We start from the raw sequence: 8,405 nt of genomic DNA, 5'->3' as shown, positions 1-8,405 counted from the left end.
TTCATCCCACCGAAGAAGACCCCCGAGCTTTAGATCGCAACGCGAGGATCGTTATCAGAGACCCAGCACCACCGCTGCATAGAAGATTAACCCTTCGAACGCGCCGCGTGCGCCGGACCAACTGATTTTCTCGTCGTTTTGCAACCGGGACGGACCTCCTGTTGATTTTCCGCGATATCCGTTCGGTAGTTTCGCCGGTGTTTGGCGCGCAAACAGTTATAGATCACTTTGCGAGTTTCAGCGCGACAGCAAGTCCGAGTTTTTCTGAATAACTCGTCAAACGGATAAGGATCCTCCTGTTGGAGCTGTTGCTGGAGTATTGCTGCAGACACTGATGATACGAAAGGTGGCACAACATTATTCGAAAGTGTAGCCACTGTTTGGTTTGTGGACGTCTCGTTTTCGTATATGCGGTGGTGTAATCGCAGTCTACTTGAGGTTATGGAGAAACTTTTTTTTTCTCCGAAAATGGTACACTTCATCATGTCAAGGTCACGCACGATAGCCCATTGACCAACTATACTCTCGTGCACTTCAAAAATTTGTGTAGACTTTATCTATTTGTAGACTTTATGGTTCTCATCTCGGTGAACCCTTTAAAAATCATGCTTATCGGCGCCACTTCTCCGTCCAATCGCGCAGGAAGATATGAAAATTGGTAGCAGCAAGGGTCCCGTCTGTCAAACTTTAATACAGAGGCATCCCGGGCAGAGTATCGACGCGCTATCGCCGGATGTATAAATCAGTGAGCAGGATTCGTGTTTTTACGGTACGCGTAGGGTTTACGAGCGTCGGAAGGTTCAGGACTCGCGTCGTTACCCTTGAAAGGAAGTTGTCTATCGACCGGCACGTTCCGATCGGTACCAGATACGTCCGTGCAAGATACGCGTCTCACAATTTCCCCGGTTATCAGCCGGATGCATCGGATGCCTGGGCTGGTTCGAGGCGCGAGCCGCGTCGCGACAGCCATCTCGCAGGCCGAATTAATTTACTCGTTAACAGTGAGTCCGCGAGGGCTCTAACTTTCATTAAAAAGTTCCGCGGGATATTAAAACTTCCGCGCGAAATGAATTTCCGGCGAAGTTCCGCCCCGTCTAATCCCGGATCTCTGATAGCCAGGCACTCTCTCTTTCTCTCTCCCTCTATTTTCTTCTCCTTTTCGGACGCTATTCGTCTTCGAATTTCTTCGTTCCTCGTTTTTCGTCGTCGAGCACGAGGAAATTTATTCCAGCGACAGATGTTCCGGGCGAATAAAACGTAGAAGCCACTGTATTAGGCAAAACTTAGGGGGATACACCAGTGTCTTCGAACGACTGCCGCACCACGCCTCCCTTTCCGGTCGTGATTATTTTTCCTGGCCTCTTAACGAGGAGGTGGACCCCGCTTAGAGATGTTTCTGGACGGGAATTAATCCTCTCATCAAAGCCGCTTTTGTCGGGGCCGACACACTCGCCTGATCGTCCAATAGTGCCTCCGGAGCTGCCTAAACGCGGTACAATTCCTTGTTACCGAAGCATTTAATTTATATTCCAAATTCGTGTTTCTCTTATTGAAGAATTTTGTATTTCATCTGGTCGTTTTTGTATAGTGACTGCGTAAAATAAATAATATCTAATAATAATTAATGCACAGCGTACACTAATGATCCTCGACCACTTCTCACTCCACTATCCTCGCAACAACAGAAGAACGAGCCACCGAATTTTAAAGGTTTCCGTTCAACCCACCTTCGGGAACATTCGGGTCAAGGAATTCCTCGGTAGCCCGCGCGATGCCACGTGAAAGAGCCGATAGCGTGTTTCCATAGTAATTAGAAGGATGATGCATAGATCGAGCACGGTTCGCGGAACGAGAGTCCGATGATGATCGATCCCCGTCCAGGTGAAAGGCTCAAGTCCGCTCTATTTTCAGCCGTGGTCCGGCCAGTTATTAGAAGGGAAATATTTGTAATTACTCCGGGGACCGGGATCCACGGGGGCAGAAAGGGATGATGAACTGCCGCGCTACTGCCGCGGATAAACAGTGCAGCCAGGGAGGAGAACGTTCACATGAATAATTCCCGGCATGTAACGCGCCGGAATGTCGCCTCGCTCTATTTCGTTCCCTAAACAAAACGAGCGGGGTCTACGAATTGGAGCGCATCGTGACCACGAGGCGCGGAACGAAGTGCTTGGGAACGTTTTAGGCTTCAAATTGTACATCTATCCTCTAACTGTATTGCATTCTCTGATTCTGTATAATTGGAATATTTATTTGTAGCCGTACAAAATTCATCTATAACCTATTTGCGTCATTAGCGCATACAGGGTCCATTTTTAATGATGGAACTAGGATGCCAGACTAACAACGTATGGAAATCAGTCAAGTTGAACGGTTCTGTGGCTGATGCCAGAAACTGATCAGCTACGAATCCAGAGGTCCCTCTTTTTCCTAAGATCAGACGAAATGAATAATATTTCGAAGCTCCGAAGGATTCAAATTCTGTAGCGAGAAGGATCCGTCGAAAATATTCAAGTTGGAGAGCGGCTCTAAGTAAGAAGCTGGTTCTTCAGCAGACTACCGTGCATCTGCTCGATGATACAGGCGTCGAGGCGGCCGTTTATTTTACGAGCTTCCACTTGAGGCGAGCCGTCAAACCCACGTAATATCGGGTAATCCTTCTGGCGAGGGGGCGAGACAAAAGAGAGGGAGAGGGATCGTCACCGTGTGCCCGAAGAGAGGGAGGGAGGTCAAAGACGCCGGCAAAGAGCCACGGAAGAAGGTGACAGAACAGTAGACAGAGGAGGTACCGAGGTGTTTGATATGCGTGGAGCGCCCGGGAGGGCCGGTTCTGCGGTCTTAAGCCCGCAATTCCCCCCAGAAATATACCGCCCCCGTCTTAAAGCTCCTCTTTAACGGTCGAACTACGTCGAAATTAAGCGACGACGCCGATGTTCCCAGGCTCGGGCCGTCGACGGGGAAGTTTGAACACCGAGAGAGAGAACACCTCCTCCGAGGGAGCCGGTGTGTGTCCCCGGTGTTGGGTGACGGTGGCGTTGGTCTCCAGCCGAGTTCGGTGCGGTTTCTTCGCCACCACGGATATTGCCGATAAATCCTGGACTCGCTACGACTCGGCTCCCGTTCCCGGGATAATAAAGGCTAGCTTAACCAGTCGACGGTGCAGGACTTTGCCCCGGAGTGTCGCCAAGGATATTGTGCTTCCTTTTTTATCTTGGATCTGCTGGACCGTCAATTACAATTATTCGGAATCGTGGTCACTCGTGTACAATTGCTATTCCTTGATCTCTTGCCGCTAACGTCCAGGAGAAGATAGCGAGTATATCATCATCAGCGTGTTTGTAGGACGGAGCTAATGCATCTGCGGAACTTTCTTGATTTTCAATAACGATACAATTGAGATCAGGCCTGGACAGCGTAGGGGCCCCTCAAACGCCTGCTCCTCCCACCAACTTCTCTTTCAAACCTCCCGAGGTTTGGGCAGTCACCTAACCAGTTCGACGCTCGCGTTAACGCGCTGATAAGTGCTCAAGCCCTGTTTGGACAAGCTTCCTGTCACCGTGGGCCGATTCACGCCGGCCTGGAAGACGTTGACGATCTTTGTCCTGGCTCCAGGACAGATGCGGAGCTCGTGACACACACGCGGAACTCATAAAGCCGATGAGACGTCGCGTCGTGCCCGCTCTCGGGGACTCCCGATGGAATTTTAATGAGCGCCGGTTTTGTCGGCCCTGTCGGCCCTCACGGAGTGACGCGTTAATGCCTTCCAAATGTACGGTGGCCACCTTTTCGTACGCCCCCAAGGCCGCCGAACCGCTCGCGAACGTTTTCGGCTACGCGGACACCATCGTGGGCGTGGATCACCCAGACTTTCGAACGAGACGCGATTTGAAAAGGGACTCGCTCCGCTAGCAGACCCGGCAGATACGAGGATAAAAGACGAGTCTCGAGATAGAGGCCCCACAAAGGAGTATTGAAAAGGAAATGATAATTAGCTGCTCGACGCTCCGCTATTGATAGAACGTGAATTGATTTCCTTGTTTGGGAGAACGTCCAGGGTGGAACTCGTGGGGCAAAGATGCTGGGAGTTATCGGCGATCTCGGATGAACATTTGAATGTATCCTGTTACTGTGTACAGGGTGTTTTAAAATTATATATCAGGACCACTACAGCGGGACTATACATCTTTGTATCTTAGGAGGTTTGACCTTCAGTAAGATTTTCAAGGCGACGTTTTTGTCAATTGTTAAATCTATGAATCGCGACATATAATTTCGAAACACCCTGTACACTGTAAATTGTTGGAATCATGTTGTTCAGCGAGATGTTTATAAGAGATATTTTTAATTTTTCCCGCAAAAAGTCGCTTTCCAGACCACCGTGAGATGTTTCAGGGTCCACGGATTCCTGCAAGGTGAAAATCATCCCTGCAGGCTTCACCCCCATTCCTTCGTCGTGCTATAAGATTATTAAGACGCAGGGGGCCTGGCGAAAGCAATATTCGTGAAGAAGCGAAGACACCCCTCCGACCATCCAGTATCATTGTTTCTCTGCCATGCTGACTGGTTAACGGCTGGAAATATTGCGCTCCGGACCGGTATAAAAATATTTCAGGGTAATGGAAGAATACCGAGGGCGGCAACGTGCCTGGAGAAGCTTCCGCATAACCGTTCCGTGGCATAACCGTAACACCCCGGCGATGTTATGCGCGAGTTTCGGGGATTGGGGACGAACGGTGTCGTGCGGATTTTCCGCGGTGTTCCCTTTCGGCCGACACCCTCGTCATTTGGTTATGATTATTACTTCTGGAGGCATGTATTTCAAAAGACCAGAGGCATGCTCAGTTGAACGAAATTTCAGTATTTTTGTGAGTTGAAAGTATTAGGTGTAGAAATAAATTCGTGGCTGTCACGGTTAATCAATTACATTCCAAAATATTTTAATTGTCAGGTTTTATTTTTTACAGTACATTTTCGTAGAGTCAATTTGAAAGACAAATTGAAAATAAATGTTCTGGTACTAATACAAGTTCATTGCTATTTTATTCTTTTTATTAACTTTTCTCTGAAAAAGGAACACGCATGTCTAATATGATGTGCCCTAATTTATAACTACCTCTATATGTATTATTCATTTTTTTTTTAATGACATGCATTAATACTTTTTCTCAGTCGAATGAATGCAATTAAATTAAAAGATTAGGTCGGAATAGACACAATCATCGTCGAATTGTAATGCGTATGGAATTCGCAGTATTTAAAGATTAAACAAGTTCCATTAAAATAACTAAATTTTCATCCGATCCTAATTGCCATGAAATTGAAGTTCTCGTGAAATGCGCATAGACTAGTTATAATTATGATACATATGTCGAAAAGATTTATGGATTTAGTGGGACTGCAGCGAAACAAAGACCGTAATAGGATTATTACGAATTCAATAAAACCTCCGGGCAAAGTAGAGAAAATTGGTTAAAATTTTATTTCCCTCGACCAGAATGTTCCATGCTCTGTTAAATAAAATTCTCTCATGTGCCGGCAGTTTTATCGGGTTTGAAATAACCATGCCCCCTTCGTGCATCATAGCGAATAAAAATCTGTCGAAAAAAAAAACCAGAGAACCCCCAGTAAAACGTCACACAGTGTGTCATTTTATTTCCAATATTCCGGTTCGCAATAACATAGTTTCTTTAAACTCTCGCGCAGAAACGTTGCATGAAATACAACACTCTACTTCAAATCTGTCTCGCAGCCGAGGAGGTTGCTTTAAATTCAGAAATCCTGCGAGTACGACCGTAACCACCGAACAGTAACAACTCTGAATCCGCATAAATATTTAGCCATGATGCATCAACAAAAGCATGCCGGTGAGGAAGAGAGAAAGAGAGAAGTATGAAAGGAGCTCGTACACCGCTGGACTAAAAGGGCCGGGTATTATTGGTAACCAATCGAGTGCACTTCCGATATTTTCCCTGTACACAAACGTCGGCTGGCAACCAACGAGCAAACGAAGGAGCAAGCGATCAGCATGCACCTCTATCATTTCCATGGTCGTAACTGGAGGGGGGGAGGGAGCACAAGAAGCAGCCCTAGCAACAGCGGAATGTAAATACCGCAGCTAAGGGCAAAGAATAACGAAAGCAGCCGCCCTCTCCGCCTGTCGATCCGTTGCTGAAGAATTCCTCGAGCGGAACTGCAGCCTCGGTAGCTCGCTGAAACAGCTCCGGGCCCGGTCGAGTGCAAAGGTCAGAGAGCCTGTGCACAGGGGCCGAAGGGAACAGGAACTGGAAAGAGGAAGAAAAGCGCCGCGCCAGGCGAAAACGTAGAAGGAAGAGGAAGAAGAAGAAGAAGAAGAAGAAGAACGAGGACCACGAAGAGAACCTGGGCTGAGAAAGAGAAAGAGAGAGAGAGGGTGGCGAGGGCTCGAGAGGTCGTCGAGATATTTACATTGGACGGCCGGTCTTTCTTCGCTGCGCTGCTATTATCAATATTCATAATCCGGAGCTGGAGACATCCGTGGAACGTGCGGCACGCCGACCTCTTGCGGTGAGCATCGGAGAAAAGAGGAGAGTCCCAAATCAGGATTCTGCTGTCCCGGAATCGAAATAAGAATCTTTTCTCAAAGTTTAACCCACGTGCGTCACTGCGGATCTTTATGCAAAATAAAAATTTTCCACATCGATTTTAGTAATTGTTTTATATTACAACACGCGAAAAATCCCCGAAGTAGCTCCCGCTTTATGGAAATGGCAAACTGTAGGTTCGAAAGCAGGAGCGCGCAGGAATTAGGCGAGTGGAAGCCAGCGGAGGGGGCCAAGAGAAAAGAAGAGGCCCAGAGGTGGGGCAACAGAATGACGAACGGAGGGAGCCGGGGCTCAAGGAGGGGGCCCAACCGCAAAAGAGCCAAATCGACGGGTAAATACGTTGTTGACTCTGCGGAGAGGAGCCCCGAAAGCCAAATGGAATTCGGTCCGGTGATTTAGTGGGCGGTCTTCGGAGACCGCCGGCCGCCACGGCTGCCTCCGCAAGTTCTTGCTCCCCCGTACCCCCTTCACGTCTCCCCTATTCGCTCCCCGAGATCCTTCTCGAGCGTGTTCCTCGACCTCCGGAGAGTTGCAGCGTTCATCACCCGGCCTCCGTTGGCTCGCGAGATGCAGGGAGGGAGGAGAGAAGTGCATCGCGATGCAATCGGCTACCGTACGGACGCGTGCGTGCCGATTCAACCCGCCGAAGGACTCCGACGAAGCCTGCAGGGCCGGTTCCAGTTGCATTCAATTTACAGACGGACTGACTACCGCCACGGTGCGGCGCGGCGAGCTCGAAGAGCTTGGTTCCATTTCGTTTGCTCGATTTGCACTCAGCTGGTCGGCGCTCTCGGAGACCGCTTCGTTAAATACCATTTTCATCGAGGTTTTATTGCGTGCCCGCGCGATAAACTTTCAGGAATTAAAGCGCCGACGAAACGCGGCGAATGTCCTCCCTGCACGCACCTGCGACCGTAAGGACGACCAGAGGATGTCACGATGTTAGAGGTTGCTCGATGATTTTTGTTTGTCGAGGTCATTTGACTAGTTTGGCTTTTGTGCTGGGGTATTGCTGGAGACATGTGGTTGCTACCAATCTTAGTGGACTGGTCTGGACAATCGTCCATCAAATTCACCTATTTAAAATTTTGGCATACTGTCAAATATGTATTTCCTTAAAATGTGACGCGAAAACATGATTTGTTGCTTTAATTATGTCTTACAAGGGAAGGACCCCAATTGTCCGACTTTGATTTTGCTAATTTCTTGTGAGACGATGATATATGCATCCCTAATTATGTCTGCAAAATATTAGGTGTAGAGTTACTCAGTAGTTTTAAAGATATAAACAATTAAACTTTCATACCTTATTGATATACCATGATTTGCAACTCAATTTTTCAAAGTTCCATTACCGGTGTAAGCAGGTTGCGTGATTCACACGCAGAAGTTCCAGGTTCTCGAGCCCCATCGATGAAACATGTTTTTTCACTAACTTTTAATCTGTATTTTCTTTTATGCCTATTGCAACTTTATTTTGGTACTAATGTACATGATGCGGGATGATATGCATCGTACATGCAGTCGAAACAAAAAATTCGCGACACCATGAACTGGCAATTTTTTTAAATATTTGTGTAAAATAAAACAATAATATTATTGCGTGAAATATTTTTAAGCGTCAATCAAGTTGCCTTCCCTGAAGATATACAAGATAAAAAGTGTCGAGATTTTTTATGATGATTTTTTCGAGTATTTTTTGAGTAACAACAAAAAATTATCAAAATCAAAGTTGGACACTTGAGGGGGTCCTTCCCTTGTTAGGAACGTATAGGGGGTTAACTTTAGATTACGGTGTCCAGAGATCAACCTATGTGGTTAGAT

The sequence above is a fragment of the Lasioglossum baleicum genome, chromosome 6 (assembly GCF_051020765.1).
Source record: "Lasioglossum baleicum chromosome 6, iyLasBale1, whole genome shotgun sequence".
NCBI lineage: Eukaryota > Metazoa > Arthropoda > Insecta > Hymenoptera > Halictidae > Lasioglossum > Lasioglossum baleicum.
The sequence above is the reverse complement of the archived record's forward strand: the minus strand, read 5'-3'. Positions refer to the sequence as shown.